The sequence below is a fragment of the Cetorhinus maximus genome, chromosome 5, assembly GCF_964194155.1.
Source record: "Cetorhinus maximus chromosome 5, sCetMax3.hap1.1, whole genome shotgun sequence".
Classification (NCBI taxonomy): domain Eukaryota; kingdom Metazoa; phylum Chordata; class Chondrichthyes; order Lamniformes; family Cetorhinidae; genus Cetorhinus; species Cetorhinus maximus.
The window spans coordinates 59,100,556-59,119,625 of record NC_135883.1 but is presented as its reverse complement, the minus strand read 5'-3'; the positions used below and the strand labels follow the sequence as shown (position 1 = coordinate 59,119,625).

At 42.3% G+C, this 19,070-nt stretch overlaps 1 protein-coding gene across 1 annotated transcript in view; it reads left to right on the top strand.

Annotated features, from left to right (window-relative positions):
- Positions 1-19,070, top strand: part of mcph1 (microcephalin 1) — a 370,028-nt gene that overhangs the window by 337,049 nt on the left and 13,909 nt on the right. The gene's annotated exons all lie outside the window — the stretch shown is intronic.

The following is a 19,070-nucleotide window of genomic DNA, read 5'->3' as shown; positions in this document are numbered from 1 at the left end:
AACTCTCTCCTCCATCCCCACCCCCTTTCCGATCCCCCCCCCCACCCCCCCCCTTTTTCCAATAATTTATATAGATTTTTCTTTTCCCACCTATTTCCATTATCTTTAAATGTATTTCCATCCATTGTTTTATCTCTACCTTTTAGCCTTTGTCGATTCCTTCACCCCACCCCACCAAGGCTATCTGTACCTTGCTTGTCCTGCTTTCTACCCTTAATAAGCACGTTCCTTTAGATAATATCACCACCTTCAACACCTCTTTGTCCTTTTGTCTGTGACATCTTTTGGTTATCTCCACCTATCACTGGCCCTTTATCCAGCTCTACTTGTCCCCCCCTCCCCCCCCTTAAACCAGCTTATATTTTACCTCTCTTCTATTTTTACTTAGTTCTGTTGAAGGGTCATTCGGACTCAAAATGTTAACTGTGTTCCTCTCCGCAGATGCTGCCAGACCTGCTGAGTTTTTCCAGGTATTTTTGTTTTTGTTTTGGATTTTCAGCATCCACAGTTTTTTGCTTTTATCTTAGTATTCCAGAGATCCAGGGTAATGTTCTGGTGACCAGGGTTCGAATCCCACCACGGTAGATGGTGGAATTTGAATTCAATAAAAACCTGGAATTAAGAAGTCTAATGATGACCATGAAACCATTGTCGATTGTAAAAACCCATCTGGTTTAGGGAAGGAAACCTGTTGTCCTTACATGTGACTCCAGATCCACAGCAATGTGGTTGACTCTTAAATGCCCTCTGTTAAAAACCCTCAGTTGTATCAAACTTCCACAAAGTCACAAAAAAAGAAAGAAACCAGACAGACCACCTGGCATCGACCTAGGCAACAGAAATGACAACGGCAATCTCAACCCTGTCGACCCGAAAAGTCCTCCTTACTCACATCTAGTGCCAAAAATGGTAGAGCTGTCTCACAGACTATCAAGCAACAGCCTGACATAGTCATCCTCACGGAATCATATCTTACAGATAATGTCCCAGATGCCACCATCACCATCCCTGGGTATGTCCTGTCCCACCAGCAGGACAGACTCAGCAGAGGTGGCGGCACAGTGGTATACAGTCGGGTGAGAGTTGCCCTGGGAGTCCTCAACATTGACTGCTGCTGATTATCGCATACCGCCCTCCGTCAGCTGATGAATCAATGCTCCTCCATATTGAACATGACTCAGAGGAAGCACTGAGGGTTGGAAGGGTGCAGAATGTACTCTGGTTGTGGGACTTCAAGCCAGTCTTGGTGATAGATATTTGTAGCACCACTACTGACGAGCTGGCCGAGTCCTAAATGACATAGCTGCTAGACTGGGTCTACGGCACGTGGTGAGGGAACCAACATGAGGGAAAAACATAGTTGACCTCATCCTCACCAACCAGCCTGCCGCAGATGCATCTGTGTCAGTAGGAGTGACCACCGCACAGTCATCGTGGAGACCAAGTCCCGCCTTCACATTGAGGATGCCCTCCATCGTGTTGTGTGGCACTACCACCGTGCTAAATGGGATAAATTTCGAACAGATCTAGCAATTCAAGATTGGGCATCCACGAGCAGCAGCAGAATTGCACTTGAATTGTACAATTTGTAACCGCATGGCCCGGCATACCCCCCACTGTTCTATTACCACCAAGCCTAGGGATCAACCCTTATTCAATGAATAGTGCAGGAAGACATGCCAGGAGCAGCACCAGGTATACCTAAAAATGAGGTGTCAACCTGGGGAAGCTATAACACAGGACTACTTGCATGCCAAACAGCATAAGCAGCAAGTAATAGATAGAGCTAAGCGATCCCACAACCAACAGATCAGATCTAAGCACTGCAGTCCTGCCACATCCAGTCGTGAACAGTGGTGGACAATTAAACAACTCACTGGTGGAGGTTACTCCACAGATTTCCCCATCCTCAATGATGGGGGATCCCAGCACATAAGTGCAAAAGATAAGGCTGAAGCATTTGCTACAATCTTCAGCCAGAAGTGCCGAGTAGATGATCCATCTTGGCCTCCTCCGGAGGTCCCCAGCATCACAGATACCAGTCTTCAGCCAATTTGATTTACTCCACGCTGAAGACTTGTGCTCTAAAACTTGCCACACCCCTAGCCAAGCTCTTCCAGTACATCTACACCACTGGCATCTACCCGGCTATGTGTGAAATTGCCCAGGTATGTCCTGTGCACAAAAAGCAGGACAAATCCAACCCGGCCAATTACCACCCTATCAGCCTACTCTCCATCATCAGTGAGGTAATGGAAGGGGTCATCAACAGTGCTATCAAGTGTCACTTGCTGAGCAATAACCTGCTCACTGACACCCAGTTTAGGTTCCATCAGGAGTGTCATGGAGTACTCCCCCCCCTTGCCTGGATGAGTGTCGCTCCTGCAATGCTCAAGAAACTTAACACCATCCAGGACAAAGCAGCCCGCTTGATTGGCACCACATCCACAAACCTTCACTCCCTCCACCACCAATGCACAGTAGCAGTAGTGTGTACCATCTACAAGATGCAGTGCAGGAATTCACCAAGGCTTCTTCGACAGCACCTTCCCACAGCCACAGCCACTACCATATAGAAGGACAAGGGCAGCAGATACATGGGAACACCATCACCTGGAAGTTCCCCTCCTAGTCACTCGGCATCCTGACCTGGAAATATATCACCGTTCCTTCACAGTCACTGGTCAAAATACTGGAACTCCCAACCTAACAGCACTGTTGGTGTACCTACACCACATGGACTGCAGCAGTTCAAGAAAGCAGCTCACCACCAACTTCTGAAGGGCAACTAGGGATGGGCAGTAAGTGCTGGCCCAGCCAGTGAAGCCCACACCCCGTGAATGCATTAAAAAAAAGTAAGCATGGCAGGATCTACCTCACCACCACCCACTCCTCAAGCTCCCCCCCACCCCCCAAGCCACGTACCATCCTGACTTGGAACTATATCGCCTTTTCTTCACTGTCACTGGATCAAAGTCATAGAACTCCCTAGCAGCACTGTGGGTGTACCTACACCAGATGGGCTGCAGCAGTTAAGAAGGCAGCTCATCATCATCACTTAAGGGCAGTTAGCAACAAATGATGGCCTCAAAAACACTCACATCCCATGAAAGAATAAATTCCTGTAATACATTCTATAGTGTGTACATAGTGCAGACACAGTGTACCAGTGTTGGAGGAGGAGGTGATTGGGTTCAGTAATGGGGCAATGATCAAATGGACTGTTTATTTCCTGGATGATGTTAAGGTTTTTATGTGTGGTTGTGGTTGCATCATTCAGGAGAAAGGTGAGTATCCCATCATACTCCTGAGTTGAACCTTGTCAGACAATACAGAGTAGCAGCGTCTATCGTGTTCTTGTAGTCACAGTGTGGCATAATTGGTCTGACTAAACCTCTGGTCAATCGTGACCCCAAAGACATGGCTTGTTTGGAATTCAGCAGTGGCCATGCTGTTGAAGATTAGGGTGAAGCGGTTAAGCTTTCTCTTATTAGAAATGACTATTGCCTGTCTCATAGTTGGCACAAATTACCTAACCTTTGTAAACTCATGTTTGGTTGCTGTTCAAGTCTTGCTGGCATGGGCCATTATTAGAAGAAATCTGAGTGAAGCTGACTACTGTGGAATCATCAGTGAGCAGTCCTGGCTGACATTCTGACAGAGGGACAGTCCTTAATGAAGCAGCTGAAGGTGGAATTATCTGACTAATTCCCAAGAAAAGGCACTTCAAATACTAGAAAGCCAATTACCATTAGACATTTTTAGAACAGCTTCTTTTTGGTATCTTAACATTGTCTTAGGTTGCTGTTATCTGGCCTGTGTATAGTTGATACATGGTGGAGCTGGCAGTCCTCGGTTATACCACCAGCTGCATGTCATTAAGCTCTGAGGCGAAGGAAAATTGGACTGGTTTGCATAGATGCTTGAAGCTCAGTTCCGGGGCTTTTCATTTTTAATGGTGTGAGCAAGATAATTGCTTCTATCAAAGCATTGAAAAAGATTCCACAATAAGATCATAAAGTTTAATAGATCCAGTGGATAGCCTGAATACTTCAAAAACATCAGATGAGAGGTATTTGGTAGAAATTTATCTACTTCTGGTGACCTCACTCCTCTTAGCTTCAGTGTGTGCAGGGATTAAATTGGAACTTAACTCCCAAATTACACAACTGATTTTGCATCAAAGCTCATTGAAAATCAGTTGAAGTTTCACAGAAGTTGGAGCATAATTACAGCCTAAATACCTCCTCCTATTTTATCGAAAGTTCAACAGAAGGATTTTATCAGAAGAAATGAGTGCTTCTAAAGCTATAAAGACTGATTTGTGCTTTTTCTTAAATCTACAGATCTAATCATTGGTGATAGAATTGTAATGCACTCCAGAGCACTTATTTCTCCCAGCAAAGTCACTCACAAATGTTTAGACCCATAGATTTTAAAATCACACAGGCTTGACACACTACCCATGGTTGGATCATTGGCAATAGGTTATTAGGAGAAATAAAATTGACGAGACTGATTACAAATTCCTGAGATTAGCTAATGTACTGTTTGCTACTGTCCAAAATGGCAAGGAAATATAAGTCACATCTTGGAGTAGTGTCATTAATGGCCATGGTTGTATTTTTAAAAAAATAAGCTTTCATGATCCAGAAATTCAGCTTAACAGGCTACATTTTGCACAGAATTTTCCAGAAGTGGCAAGAACTCTGTCTTTTACAGTAGTTCTAATTGCATATGCATTCCAAACTGAATTTTCATGAGGTCATTAGCCCATCATCATCTTTTAAAGTAATATTAACTTACCTTCCAATGCTCACATTCCATGCAATGTTGAAGTTGCATAAGATAAGAGCAAATGTGTTATACCTGATTTGATCATTTAGACTTAAGGATTCAGCATTTAGGTGATAGTTAAGTATTGTAACTACTTCTACAGTACTTACTGGTTTATATACTGTGTAGTACATTTTTTGTGTGTAATAATTGGTACCTGGGATTAAGTACAAAATTTTAATCCAGTCAAGGGTTTAAGTGACGTAACAAATATAAATTCTTGCAAGATGTCATCATCTGAACTCCAAGATTTGGTTACAACTTTGAGCCCACTCCTGCTATTAACCATTTTTCATTTATTTTCTGTAGTGTGTGTGCGCCAGGTGGACCAAATCCACAAGGGAAACTTGGTCACGTTATCACAACGGTTTTGCAATTTGTATTTATTACAAGAAGATTTGGGCACTGAATTCAGAAGTAAGGAGTCCACTAACACCTTTAGAGATTTTAAAAACTAAATTAAATCATTTATTAACAAAAAAAAGTTTTCAAGCACATACACAAGATTATAGTTACTTAATATTATAACAAATCCCAAAATTCGTAAGGCAGCAGTCCAAAATAGGTTTTAAATTTAAATAGCCAGCTGCAAATTTACCACAGCACCCACTCAACAGTGGAATTCCAAAGACTTTTCTCCAACTTTAGTTACTGGACGTAGCTGACTTTTGCAAACATGGCTGGAGGCTCCCCAAGGCCGTTTTACACACTCTTTTTAGTTCCTATATGTCTCTACAACATCACCCTCCTTCCTTCTTTATATATGTTTCTCTCCCTTTAATATGTAAATTCCATTGTTCTGTATGTCTTTGGAAATGTTCTTTTCCCATAATATAAAAATCTTTCATGTTGCCAATATGGTCAGTACCTTCTGGGAAAAATAAACATAATAACTTCATCCTGTTTATCTTGTTAGCTGTAAACATCCTACCATCCCTTTGAAACCAAAACAACTCCTTCAGTGAACTAAAAAGCAAATTTCCTTCACACCCTACATGCTAAGACCTCATCCATGTTTACTCATTTGCATTTCAAATGCCTTTAATCCCTAACTTCTTTTAATAATTTCAAGCAGTCTTGCAGCCTATCTGACTCTAATTTAATTAAATCACACAGAACGATCTACACTCACACCCATAAACCTACTTTACAATAGACTACAATAATATTATGAAACTTAGTATAGTTTTGTGACAAGTGTGAGGAGTACTGAATTCTGATTAGGTTAAGTTTTGTGTTGATAGTGACTGCCATTTTGGACAGTAGCAATTAGTACACTATATTTTTGTTGTGTGATGGTGACATTTGGGTTTAGTTATTAATTAGATTGTCTCTACTGCAGGTCTATTGAGAAATAGTACGTGTATTTATAGAGTGGCCAAATTATAAATTAGAGTGGCCAGAAGGGCGATATATAATTATAAATAACTATGTATAATATGTAAACGTGCTTATTCCTTGTCTCCACTTCCCCGTCCTCTCCTCTTGACATTGTTTTTTCCATGTTCTTGTTTACTTTTCAAATACTTTTCTTCTTTATTCATGGGTCGCCTTCAATTTACTTCCCTCTTCCTGCTTTCTATTACATTTTCTTTTTTCTTTCCTTTTTATTTTACTCCTGTGCTGTGATACATTCATGCGGATGAATGCATGCCAATCGAGCCAAAAGAAAGAAAAGAATCCAAGGAGAAATTGTCTAGGGAAGAAACTGAAAGGAAGTCATGACTGAGAAAGCTAAAAAAAGACTGGAGAGGTAGCAGGAATTAAATTTGGAGGAGGCATCCAGGCAGCTGTGGGATAAGAGAAAGTAATTCACCAAGCTATGCTGGGAAGAATGCTTGTGACTTTATGTTTCACAAGTTAATTTCTTTTTCCTTGCATCCCACTGTTGCCAAATATTTTTCTTTTTTTATTTTCATTTCCCTCCCATTAAAGCACTGACCTCTGAGAAATATGCTTTGAGGGCATTGATACCTCACCCAAGTGGTCTTTATTCATCCGTGAGTCCAGACTAAGATCATTGACAACTATTCAGTCATAAGGGAAATCATAGCCAAGGCTACTTGTTTCTTCCACTGATATCCATGTAAATGCATTATCATTTTACTATATGGTTGAAATGTTGAATACGTGCAATTAGAATTTAAGCTGATGATGGTCGTGTCCCTTGTTAGTAGAGATTTTATGCTATGATTAGACTGTCTTTTCGATTACTACTGAACTGAGAGTAAATCAACAGAAATGATGCTGGTATCTCCAATGTGTCATAAATATCAGGTATGTTTGGTGGAAAATTGAGATGGTGGCCAAATGAAAAGGAAACATCTTTTAATTAAAGAACACAGTGCCAGTAGATCTGCAGCTCCAAGACCTAGACCATAGAAAACAGAAGCAGGAGCTGGAGCCCTTCGAGCCTGCTCCGCCATTAAATATGATCATGGCTGATCCTCTATCTCAACGCCAAACTACTGCATTCTCCCCATACCCCTTGATGTCTTTAAAGTCGAGAAATTTATCTATTTCCTCCTTAACTATATTCAGTGACTTGGCTTCCACAGCTTTCTGTGGTAGAGAATTCCATAAGTTCACCACCCTCTGAGTGAAGAAGTTTCTCCTCATCTCAGCCCTAAATGGTCTACCCCTTATCCTGGGACTGCAACCTCTTGTTCTAGACCCACCAGCCAGATGAAATATCATCCCAGCATCCACTCTGTCCAAAAATAGCTGGAAAAACTCAGCAGGTCTGACAGTATCTGCGGAGAGGAATACAGTTAACGTTTCGAGTCCGTATGACTCTTCATCAGAACTAAGAAATATAGAAATGAGGTGAAATAGAAGCTGGTTGAGGGGGGTGGGACAGGTAGAGCTGGATAGAGGGCCAGTGATAGGTGAAAGCAAAAAAGAGATTGCCAAAGATGTCATAGACAAAAGGACAAAGGGATGTTGACGGTGGTGATATTAGCTGAGGAATGTGCTAATGATGACATTAAGGGTAGAAAGCAGGACAAGCAAGTGACAGATAGCCCTAGTGGGGTTGGGGTGGGGGGAAGGGATCGAAATAGGCTAAAAGGTAGAAATAAAACAATGGATGGAAATACATTTAAAAATAATGGAAATAAGTGGGAAAAGAAACATATATATTAAAGAAAAAATTATAAATTATTGGAAAGGGGGGGATCGGAAAGGGGGTGGGGATGAAGGAGAGAGTTCATGTTCTGAAGTTGTTGAACTCAATATTAAGTCCGGAAGGCTGTAAAGTGCCTAGTCGGAAGATGAGGTGCTGTTCCTCCAGTTTGCGTTGAGCTTCACTGGAACATTGCAGCAGGCCAAGAACGGACATATTGGCATTGGAGCAGGGTGCTGTATTGAAATGGCAAGCGACATGGAGGTCTGGGTCATGCTTGCGGACAGACCGAAAGTGTTCCGCAAAGCGGTCACCCAGTCTGCGTTTGGTCTCTCCAATGTAGAGGAGACCGCATTGGGAGCAGCGAATGCAGTAGACTAAATTGAGGGAAGTGCAAGTGAACTGCTGCTTCACTTGAAAGGAGTGTTTGGGCCCTTGGACGGTGAGGAGGGGGGAAGTAAAGGGGCAGGTGCTGCACCTTCTGCGGTTGCATGGGAAAGTGCCGTGAGAGGGGGTTGAGGTGTAGGGGATGTTGGAGGAGTCGACCAGGGTGTACCGAAGGGAACGATCCCTGTAGAATGCCGCCGGGGGGGGTGAAGGGAAGATGTGTTTGGTGGTGGCATCATGCTGGAGCTAGCGGAAAGGGCGGAGGATGATCCCTTGAATGCGAAGTCTGGTGGGGTGATAAGTGAGGACAAGGGGGACCCTATCATACTTCTGGGAGGGAGGTGTTAGGTCAAAGTCAGATGGCCAATCTCATTTTATTCTTGTAGAACTTTCTCACAGTGATATATCTGAGCAGCTTGCTAGGCCATTTTTTAAATTCATTCACGGGATATGGGCTTCACTGGCTGGGCCAGCTTTTATTGCCCATCCCTAGTTGCGCTGGAGATGGTTGTAGTGAACTGCCTTCTTGAACCGCTGCAGTCCATGTGGTGTAGGTACACCCACAGTGCTGTTAGGAAGGGAGTTCCAGGATTTTGACCCACCGACAGTGAAGGAACGGCGACATATTTCCAAGTCAGGATGGTGAGTGACTTGGAGGGGAACTTCCAGGTGGTGGTGTTCCCATCTATCTGCTGCCATTGTCCTTCTAGATGGTAGTGGTTGTGGGTTTGGAAGGTGCTGTCAAAGGAGCCTTGGTGAATTCCTGCAGTGCAACTTGTAGATGGTACATACTGCTGCTACTGTGCGTCTGTGGTGGAGGGAGTGAATGTTCGTGGATGTGGTGCCAATCAAGTGAACTGCTTTGTCCTGGATGGTTTTGTGGGAGCTGCACTCACCCAGGCAAATGGGGAGTATTCCTTCACAGTCCTGACTTGTGCCATGTGGACGGTGGACAGGCTTTGGGGAGTGAGGAGGTGACTTACTCATCGCACGATTCCTCACCTCTGACCTGCTCTTGTAGCCGTATTATTTATATGGCTAGCCCAGTTCAGTTTCTGGTCATTGGTAACCCCCAGGATGTCGATAGTGGGGGATTCAGTGATGGCAATGCCATTGAACATCAAGGGGCGATGGTTAGATTCTCTCTTGTTGGAGATGGTCATTGCCTGGCACTTGTGTGGCACGAATTTAATTGTCACTTGTCAGCTCAAGCCTGGATATTGTCCAGGTCTTGCTGCATTTGGACATGGACTGTTTCAGTATCTGAGGAGTCGTGAATGGTGCTGAACATTGTGCAGTCTTCAGCAAACATTCCCACTTCTGACCTTAGGATGGAAGGAAGGTCATTGATGAAGAGCTGAAGATGGCTGGGCCGAGGACACTACCCTGAGGAACTCCTGCAGTGATGTCCTGAAGCTGAGATGACTGACCTCCAACAACCACAACCACTTTCCTTTGTGCTAAGTATGACTCCAACCAGCGGAGAGCTTTCCCTCTGTTTCCTATTGAATCCAGTTTTGCTAGGGCTCCTTGACGCCACACTCAGTCAAGTGCGGCCTTGATGTCAGGGCAGTCACTCTCACCTCACCTCAGATCTCTTGTCCGTGTTTGAACCAAGGCTGTATTGAGGTCAGGAGTTGAGTGGCCCTGGCGGAACCAAACGTGGGTGTCAGTGAGCAGGTTATTGCGAAGCAAGTGCTGCTTGATAGCTCTGTTGATGACCCCTTCCATTACTTTACTGATGATGGAGAGTAGACTGATGGGGTGGAAATTGGCCATGTTGGATTTGTCCTGCTTTTTGTGTACGGGACATAACTGGGCAATTTTCCACAGTCAGGTAGATGCCATTGTTGTACTGGAACAGCTTGGCTAAGGGCGAGTTCTGGTGCACAAGTCTTCTATTGCCAGAATATTGTCAGGGCCTATAGCCTTTACACTATCCAATGCCATCAGTCATTTCTCGATATCACATGGAATGAATCGAATTGGCTGAAGACTGGCATCTGTGATGCTGGGGACCTCCGGAGGAGGCCGAGATGGATCATCCACTCGGCACTTCTGGCTGAGGATTGTAGCAAATGTTTCAGCCTTATCTTTTGCACTGATATGCTGGGCTCCCCCATCATTGAGGATGGGGATATTTGTGGAGCCTCTTCCTCCAGTGATTTGTTTAATTGTCCACCATTATTCATGACTGGATGTGTCAGGACTGCAGAACGTAGATCTGATCCGTTAGTTGTGGGATCGCTTAGCTCTGTCTATCACTTGCTGCTTATGCTGTTTGGTACACAAGTAGCCCTGTGTTATAGCTTCACCAGGTTGACACCTCATTTTTAGGTATGCCTGGTGCTGCTGCTGGCATGCCCTCCTGCACTCTTCATTGAAACAGGGTTGATCCCCTGGCTTGATGGTAATAGCAGAGTGGGGAATATGCCGGGCCATGAAGATACAGATTGTGGTTGATTACAATTCTGCAGCTGCTGATGGCCCACATTGCCTCATGGATGCCCAATCTTGAGTTGCTAGATCTGTTCGAAATCTATCCCATTTAGCACGGTGGTAGTGCCACACAACACAAGGGACGGTATCCTCAATGTGAAGGCGGGACTTCATTTCCACAACGACTGTTTGGTGGTCACTCCTACCGATACCGCCATGGACAGATGTATCCGCGGCAGGCAGATTGGTGAGGATGAGGTCAAGTATTTTTTTCCCTCTTGTTGGCTCCCTCACCACCTGCTGCAGGCCCTGTCTAACAGCTATGCCCTTTAGGACTCAGCCAGCTCAGTCAGTAGTGTGCTACCAAGCCACTTTTGATGTTGTATATTGAAGTCCCCCATCCATAGTATATTCTGCGCCCTTGCCACCCTTAGTCCTTCCTCCAAGTGGTGTTCAACATGGGGGAGCATTGATTCATCAGCTGTGGGAGGGCGGTATGTGGTAATCAGCAGGAAGTTTCCTTGCCCATATTTGATCTGATACCATGAGACTTCATGGGGTCCAGGGTCGATGTTCAGGACCCTCAGGGCAACTCCCTCATGACTGTATACCACTGTGCCGCCACCTCTGCTGGGTCTGCCCTGCCGGTGGGACAGGACATACCCAGGGATGGTGATGATGGTGTCTGGGACATTATCTGTAAGATATGATTCCATGAGGATGACTATGTCAGGCTGTTGCTTGACTAGTCTGTGAGTCAGCTCTCCCAATTTTGGTACTAGCCTCCATATGTTAGTGAGGAGAACTTTGCAGGATCAACAGAGCTGGGTTTGCTGTTGTCTTTTCCGGTGCCTAGGTCGATGCCGGATGGTCAGTCCAGCTTCATTCCCATTTTTAGAGTCAACAAGATTATTGTGGGCCTGGAGTCACATGTAGGCCAGATTGTATACGGCAGATTTCCTTCCCTGAAGGACATTCGTGAACCAGAGTGGTTTTTACAACAGTTTGATAGTTTAATGGTCACCATTACTGAGACTAACTTTTTAATTCCAAATGTATTTAATTAATTGAATGGAAATTCCCTAACTGCCGTGGTGGGATTTGAACTCATGTCATCGGAGCATTCATCCTAGCCTCTGGATTACTAGTCCAATAATACAACCACAAACCACTATTTCCTGTTACTTACATTAAAATTATGTAAAGTTAAATTTAGCTCACAGTGTTTGAAAATTCCCATAGCAGCCAATTGTGGGGAATGGGGATTAGATCTCAAAGATTCTCAAACCTCACTTATTGCGCACCCCTTTCCAGGTCTACAGAAGCCCACGTATCCCTACCAGCAAACAGGTTTAATATTTTAACCCCTTTCATGCCCAAGCATTGCACAAACATGCAAATTAAATACTCATTTATAACTTTAAGGATTAATAGTGCTTCTCATCATTAATGTGATGAATGAGGTTGTTTGGCCAAGCATTAATTGACCTCTAATGTTTGCAGCGATAGGGGATAGCTTGAGTCGTGAGTTGTTTTTCACAGAAAGGCACTGACAATACTCTTGATTTCTTTCCAGTGAGAGATGAAAATCCGCTTTCACACAGGTTATGTTGTAGCAAATGGTATCAAAACCCTGAGAACCCTAACTGAGAATTTCAGGAATTTTGCTCGTGTTTGGACTCAGCCAACTGCTTTTATTGGAGCTCAGTGTTGAGTCCACCATCAGTTGAGGTCTCCAGGATGTGCTCTTGTTCTTTTATTGACAAGTCTTGCAGCATTGGCACTGCAGAAAACCCAACTGTTTTATGTCTCCTTTGAGAGAAAGTACTTACGTAATTGCCTCATCAGTTCAGTGAGATATTGCTTGATGTTGCCTTTAAAGCTTCCCTGCAACTGTTGTTCATTCATTTAAGGAATTCATGCATATTTGGGAGAATTTCAGTGTTGTTAAATGAGCCCAGAATTTCTGCTGTTTTTTAATCATTAACTCAGTTTTGTCCTTGACATTGAAGATGGTTACACCCAGCCCTTGGAGCCCTAGATTTAGCTCAGTTAGATGAGAGAATATATCTGACAATTAGCACAGCCGTGACAGCCAAGCTCTGTCATGCAGACAGTGAGTGAGTTAGGAATGGGTGGTAAATAATAACTTGGCTTAAAGTGAAGTTCAAAGAAACGTGCCATGACGTTACTGCATGACAGCCATCGAACCCCCATGTGGAGCAATAGATAGACGTACGCACATCCCATCTCATTACATGGAGTGGAAAATATTCTGGAAATCAAGAGTGAAGTTTTTATAAAATTTACTTTCTTCACAGCATTGTCCAGCTCCCCCTCCAGGTTGGTAGGCATACTTTCAACAGCGAGTCTTTCCCTACGAAGACTGCAATGTGCCCACATCACTTTGGGATCAACTGCTGTGATATGTGTTAATACTCCACTATTCCCACCATTCATTTATTTTGCTCTATCAGTGCAGATGTTAATTCATTGTGACCAGGCACTATCATGTTGCTTTATGAAGCTGTAAATGGAGATGGTGATGTAGCGGTAATGTCACTGGACTAGTAATCCAGTGGTCCAGACCAATGCCTTGGGTACATGCGTTCAAAACTCACCACGGCAGCTGGTGGAATTTAACTTCAATTAATTAATAAATTCAATTGATTTTTTTAAAAATCTGGAATTGAGAGCTAGCCTCAGTAATGATAACCATGAAACTATCATCGATTATTGTAAACACCCATCTGGCTCACTAATATCCTTTAGGGAAGGAAATTTGCCATCTTTATCTGGTCTGGCCTACATATGATTCCAGACCCACAGCAACTGCCCTCTGAAATGGCCTGGCAAACTACACAGTTCGAGAGCAGTTAGTAATGGGCAACAAATGCTGACCTTGCCAGGGGCACCCACATCCCATGAACTAATATAAAAAAAGCAACTGGAAAATCTCCTCAGCTGTTGTTCTGGTAAGGGGTGAATGGGAAAATAAAATGGCCTCCTGTATTGTATGATCATAAATGTACCACAGTCAGCCAGAAGATGAACTAAGACTGCCGCATCTGTGGATTCGTACATTCGAGCAAAGTACTGACTGCTTTTGACACAGTTCACTAATTGAGTTACAGCATCATTGACCATGATATTAATTCAATGTGACACTGTGTTGTTTGATATTGGCGCCAACTGAATTAATCGTTGGGCCTCTCTCCAAGCATAGTGCTTATCATGTCTGTAGTATCCTGACTTTGCAACTCTATAACTCACTAAATATGAGGCTTCAAGGGCCTTAATATTCTCATCAACAATAACAGAGCAGTAAAATGTCTTGCCTGCCATTAGCTGTGCTTACAGTTGCCTGAAAAATGTTGTCAGTTTGTCCTCGTGTTCAGGTTTTGTTTCCAAGTCGAAGATATGGTTTTGGCCTGCTATTCAATAGAGCTTCATCACATAATGCACACTCTGGCTAAGGGTATTCATCAGCTCCAGTTCAAATAAATCCAATTTTGTCATATTTACATCTCTCTGATATAGATCCTGTTTTGTACCTGATATCAATGTTTTGCTTTTCAGGCTTAGTTTCACGCCATGAATCATCATCATACCACCAGCAATTTCAGCCAGTGTACTGATGCTGGCAAGACACTTTTTAATACTTCGCTTCTCATTACTGATAATTTGTGTGTTCTTCTTCACACTACCTGTCTTTAGCCATGTATTTATTTTTCACTGTTACATCCCAGTATATATAATTACAGTGTGACATCTACAACAAAATAAGAACCCAATTTACTTCTGAGCTCAGTTAGACTGGACAGTTGCTGAGCAACTAAAATCACACTGTAGTGTATGGTGATTGGAGCTGAAGGCTTTGTATAAAATCGTCTCTGTGTATCTGTCTTCTCATTGGCATATTTTGAAGTAAATTGATTTCTTTATGTAACAAATTCCCACAGAGTTATCTCTCGTACTCCTAGAGATACATGCATCATAGTTTGGGAATCCCTAATCTAGATGAACCAGTTCATGAAATGGTGCTTCTCACAAACTGAAGCAATTGAAATTCATTTCGATATTCCAGTGGAAGTCCAAACCCATTCTATTAGGATGGCTTATTCAGTGAGAACAGTGGTGCATGGTAACCAATTTGGTGGGTAGCACAAATGGCCAATATCCTGACATCAAAAATTGGGAGAGGATCAGAGGTCAAGACCCTGGCTTCTCATCCAGCCAACCAGGAAAGATAGCAGTGGTTATGTCACTGGATTAATAATCCAGAGGCCTGATTTAATGATCCCACCAAATATCACCACTGAGGAATTTAAATTCAAGTAATAAGAAATCTATAATAAAATGCTAACACTAGTGGTGGTGCCATGTGACTACTGGATTGTCATAAAAGAACTATCTGATTCACTGATGTCCTTCAGAGAAGTAAATCTGTAGCTCACCTGATCTGATCGATATATGATTCCAGACCTACAGCAATATGGAGTTTTCAAAACCATGAGGGGACTAGACAGCATAGGTAGATAAATTGTTCCCTTTGGCAGAGAGATTGAGAACAATAGACACAGATTTAAGCTGATTGGCAAAAGAATGAATGGCGGCATGCATTACATAGGATATACAGCACAGAAACAGGCCATTCAGCCTAACCAGTCCATGCTGGTGTTTATGCTGCATTCCTTCTTTCTCATTTAAATCTACAATGTAACCACTATTCCTTTCTCCCTTATATGCTTGTCTAGATTACCCTTAAATGTATCTATACTATTCACTTCAAGTGCTCCCTGTGGCAGTGAATTCTATTTTCTTGCTGCTATTTGGGTGAAGTTTCTTCTGAGTTTCCTATTGGATTTCTTGGTGACTATATGAACTAGTTATGCTCTTCCCCACAAGAGGAAATGTTCTCTCTGTATCCACTCTATCAAAATCTTTCATAATTTTCAAGACCTCTGTTAGGTCACCACCCCAGCCATCTTTATTCAAGAGAAAACAGACCAAGCCTGTTAATCCTTTCCTGATATGTATACCCAGGCAGTCTGGTATCACCTTTGTAAATCTTCTCTGCACCCTCTCCATGCCTCTATATCCTTTTTATAATATGGCCACCAGAACTACATGCTGTATTCTATGTGTAGTCTAACCAAGGTTTAATACAGGTTTAGAATAACTTCCCTACTTTTCAATTCTATCCCTTCAGAAATCAAATCTAGTGCTTGTTTTTTATATGGTCTTGCTATCCTGTGGCTCAATTTTTGCTGATTGATGTATTTTTACTCCAAGATCCTTTAATTCCTCTACCCCACCTAGACTTGCACCTTCCAAGTAATAGGTGACCTCCCTATTCCCCCTAGCAAAATGGACTACCTCACATTTATCTGTGTTAATCTTCATTTGCTTCATTTGCCCAATCTGCAATTTTATTAATGTCCTCCTGTAATTTGTTGGAGCCCTCCTCAGTATTGACTATTCCCAAATTGGTGTCATCTGCAAATTTAGAAATTGTGTTTTTGATTCCAAAGTCCAAATCGTTAATGTAAATTGTAAACAGCAGTTGTCCCAGCATTGCTTCTTGTGCTCCACTTCCCACCACCTGTTGCTCTGAATAACTTCCCTTTATTCCCACTTTTTACTTTCTGTCCTGAAGTCAGCTAGTATCCATCTGCCATTTGTCCCATGACGCCACATTCTCAAACTTTATTCATTTGTATATTATGGGGAACCTTATTGAAGGCCCTTTGAAAATTCAGATAAGTTACAACTATTGCATTATATTGTCTACTCCCTCTGTTACCTTCTCAAAAAATTCAATAAGGTTGGTTAAGCAAGATTTCCCCTTTTGAAACCCATGCTGACTGCTCATTATCGAATTTTTCCTTCCTATATGACCTTCTATTCACTCTTTTAGTAAGGATTCCATTATTTTTCCTACCATGATAAGCTGACTCGTCTATAATTCCCTGGACATGTTCCCCCTTCTTAATTATAGGATATACGTTAGCTATCTCCCAGTCTTCTAGCACTGCACTTTTTCTAACAAATTATTAACTATGTGTAGTAATGCCTCTGCCATCTATTCCCTAGATTCTTTTAAAATTCATGGATGCAATCTATCCGTCCAAGACTTTATCCTTTTTGAGTTTGTTTGCTTTATTCAATACATACCCTTTTTAATTTTAAATGCATTTATCTCATTACTTGTCTCATCATTCAATGTCGTGTCTACTTGCTCTACCACCCTGGTAGATACCAAAGCAAAATAATTATTTAATATTTCTGCATTTTCTTTACACAGCGAGTGGTTAGGATCTGGATTGCACTGCCCGCAAGGATAGTGGAGGCAAATTCACTTGTAGCTTTCAAAAAGGAATTGGGGAAGCTCCATAAGACCATAAGACATAGGAGCAGAAATTAGGCCATTTGGCCCATCGAGTCTGCTCCGCCATTCAGTCATGGCTGATAAGTTTCTCAACCCCATTCTCCCGCCTTCTCCCCGTAACCTCTGATCCCCTTACGAATCAAGAACCTATCTATCTCGGTCTTAAAAACAGTCAATGACCTGGCCTCCACAGCCTTCTGTGGCAATGAAGGTAAAAATCATGAAGGTAAAAATATTGCAAGGTGACAGGGAAAGAGGGGGACTAGCTGAAATGGTCTTGCAGAGAGCCAATGCGGACTGGACAGGTCAATTGGCTGCCTTCTGAGCTATAATCATTCTGTGATTCTTTCTATGATTCCCTGACTCTTAACTACCCCATGAGATGGCCCAATAAGCCACTCAGTTGTCAAGAAGACAACTCGCCACCACCTTCTCGAGGAAGTTAGGATGGGCAATAAATCTTAGCTTTGCCAGCGATGCCCACATCCCATGAATGAATAAATAAACACACAAGGACACTGTTGAGGAAAACCGGGCAAGGGAAACAAATTCCACAAATAAGAGTGCCCGCCTTCAGGGAATGATCATTAAATTCAGTAAAATTACTGGTCAGAAGAGTCATATTTAGCCCACTAACATGATTTTGTGAGGTGTGTTGTATTTTATGTGCTATGAAGTGTGCTTCAAAATTAATTGTCATTCACTATAAACAGCTACGCTGTTCGCTAACAGTTTGTGAAATAAATCTGTTTGTTGGTATATATTTCACCTTGTCACAACAGCCCATCTATCAGGAAATTGGAGAAAGTATGTGGTGGTACTGTGAAATTACAGTATCCAGCTCAGATAACAAAGGGTTTTTCCATAATTGCAGCCCTCAAGTCATGGTCTCATAAGACTATCTTTTGAATGGTAATGTAAACTGCTGATTAAGGGGTGCAGGATGACCTTACAGGAGAGATCAGTGAAACTGAACAGGAGACAACATCTAATTCAAGCTTGATATGCAACAGAAATTAATTTAGCCAGCATCGCAGAAATGTACAATTTATATTGCTATATACGTTGATTTATATCTACCATGTGCATCATATAGGATAACTTTTAGAAACAATATAAGACTGTTGGGCCCAACTGTCCATTTTTTCGTCTTTTATACAAAGCCAGACAGTTCCTATCTGACATCTGTGAAAAATATAATATATATAACTAATGTCTTCTTCTATGGGACCTGTATTATTGCCATTCTGGTAAGCAGCCTTTTTATTAATTATTAAGGCTGACCAGACTTTTCACAAGCATATTCATATGCTGAAAATGTTACACAGAAATAAGGCTGGCTTCCTACATTTTTGGTCAAGTTAAATTTCTCAGAAAAAAAAGGGTGCATTTTGCAACACACAATCCATGGTAACATGGGGCATGTATCTATCATGAGAAATTGGGCCTGATACAATTCCTTCAAGATTGATGTTGCAATTAAAAAGTGGATGACAGCACAGTTTATGGAGAGCAGTTTTGTGACTGCCCAAAATGTTATGAGAATTCAAAGTCCCCCTTGACCCATCCACCCACTTGTAAAGTTTTTTTGTTGTTTTCAATTTTAGAAAAATGTTTTTTGGACAAAATCCCTATTTTGCATCTGCCTTGCATGTCAGCTACAGCGACCCAGCCACTGAGTGTACTTATTATAGCGAGCTCCCAATGAACAATTTTGTATTTCTCGTTTAACCTAAAAATACAAGTGTAATTGTAACCAAAACATGGAAAGAAATTTGGATTTCAGTAGGGAAAATTTAATAATTAACTTAGAAGCAAATTTTAAATTTATAGCATCATAGAATTTTATCACAAAGACTGAGGTCATTTGGCCCATCATGCCTATGGTGTATC